Source organism: Callospermophilus lateralis, chromosome 12 (genome assembly GCF_048772815.1).
Source record: "Callospermophilus lateralis isolate mCalLat2 chromosome 12, mCalLat2.hap1, whole genome shotgun sequence".
NCBI classification, from domain to species: Eukaryota; Metazoa; Chordata; class Mammalia; order Rodentia; family Sciuridae; genus Callospermophilus; species Callospermophilus lateralis.
Window position 1 is genome coordinate 90,232,262 of NC_135316.1, and position 2,225 is coordinate 90,234,486.

Consider the following 2,225-nt stretch of genomic DNA (forward strand, 5'->3'; position numbering starts at 1 on the left):
AAAAGAAGTCTGAGACATAAAACAAACAATTCCATACTGGGAATTGAAATAAAAAGTATTTCACTTATTAGAAAGGTATTATTTCAATGTATTAAGAACTCTGTTGATAAGGATCCAGAACACAACTTTCCTTCAATGAATGCATTGACAGGTCAGACTCAGTCTCATTGAAGAGCAGAATAATCATGACATGACCTGGCTGGCCAGAGGCAGGAGACTAACGTGTGTGAATGTCAGAAAATGTCCATGAGTTTTCACCATAAATAAATGTTTACTAGCTGTTCAACAAAGTCAGCAGTGGACGTGGCCATTTCAATTATCAATAGGGGGACCCCATCCCTATCTTTTTCCCTCCAAATACTTCAGTGAGGGTTCTTCATATCTCATAAAGCGGAACTCTGTGTTCTAAAAGAGGTTTTTCACATTCCTGTTTTTCCTCAGCTTCTTCAGATCCTACTTCATCTTTAGGAGAGGAATAAAACTGACCATCAGAAAGACCAGCAGCTATGAGGGCTGCCCTCTCTGTCACATCCTGAACTATCAGGAGTCTGCTTTCTTCTGCTGCTTCTCAAGGTAACACTTTGAAATCCATGTCTGGATCCAGGCGAGGATGATTGAAATGCTGGGCAGCAATAGCGAAAAGCTCCTTGGGGAGGAAAGCTTTGAAAAGATCACTTTTGCTATTAAAAAGGCACTGGTCACTGTTGTTGTCAACGCTACTGCCCACCAGTGGCACAGTCTGCATGCAGCCTAGGCGAGTATCAACACTTTCTATTGAAAAACTGCCAAAAGAAATATACCAAAATAAGATGAGTAGTCATCTTACTCCAAAATAAGGAGTAGTCATCTGTACCACCTTCTCTAAAGTGTTTTCAATAGCTCTGTTCGCATTTAACTCTATTATCCACAGCAGTGTTACAAATAAGAGGTCAAAGGTGATAAACAGAAAGTCCTCCTGACATCAGATATGCCTTTCTTTTCCCTTCCTTCATAGGACTGGATACTGGCCATAAGTTGCATGAGGTTGATGGAGTGGACATCGCTCAGAGAAGCATGTGAGCTCTGGCTCCCAGTGAGCGTATTTTCCTTGTCATCTGGCAGGTGGGTCATCCTGGAGGAGGGTTAAACTTCACCATCCCTAAAGAGGAGACCTCACCGGATGGGCCTGAGACTGTGGCTCAGTGGTCGCGCCCTCAGGGGATCTCCAGGCAGCAGGGTGGGTCTTGTTGGGGAAGGTCCAGGCACAGTGCAGCAGACCAAGCGCAGCCCACCACCCGCAGCCTACCATGTATTACTGAATATACTAATCAAAATTATTATCTTATATTCAATTCTGTATTATTCATACCTCTACATAAATATTAAGAATATTTGAAATAAATGTATATGTAACACAGTGTCTCAATCTTGAAGCTCTTCATTAGAAAAACTTCAAGAGTATTAAAAATGAAAACCATGGAACTCCCGGAAAATATAAATTTAAACAATTTCAGGTGTTTTTTTTTTTCATTCACATTAAACTGGACTTATAGGTAAATAAATATAGACCAAACATATAAAGTCTCTGATTATTAAGGAAAATAAATAGAATATAAATAAACTCAGGTAGTGGGAGAATTAAACACTTTAAGCACTTTATGGTGTCTCACTCATTTGCACATTTTTTTTTTTAACTTGAGGAATCTATAATAGAGAATAATAAAGTTCAACCCAGGGAAACATTAAAAGGCAATTCTTTCTGCTGTAGCAGCTAAAACAAGAACGGCTCTGCAGGAAATTGTGATTCTCTGGTTCATTTAAAGAGTTTTCATATACAAAAGTGGAATAAAGCAAAAGAAACTGAGGAAGCCACTTTGTTACGTTTTTGATCACAGGAGTTCCCATAAAAGATCAAACTGAAATGCAAGAAAATTTAATAGATGCTTAGATGAAGGCAACATAATACAACTGTCCCCCAACCAGTTCTTTGTAAAATATAAAAACTAAATACTCACTTATGTGATTACAGATCTCTTTCATGGCTTTCCCATTATATTTGAATGAATAAAATTGTTGACATATCTTTTCTACCCCTTCTTAAAATTGAGGAACTATCTGTTAAAATCGTTGCTAGATATGCCTTCCTACTTGCAGTGTTCTGATTCTTAACAACCCAGTTTAGAACTTATAAATGCAAGAACATACCCTCTATTAATCCTCTCTGCTTAGCCTCTCAGTGGGATGAA

At 38.5% G+C, this 2,225-nt stretch overlaps 1 pseudogene; it reads right to left on the reverse strand.

Moving 5' to 3' along the window:
- Positions 1 to 376: 376 nt before the first annotated feature.
- On the reverse strand, positions 377 to 1,110 carry LOC143411504 (STARD3 N-terminal-like protein pseudogene; annotated as a pseudogene).
- Positions 1,111 to 2,225: the final 1,115 nt, after the last annotated feature.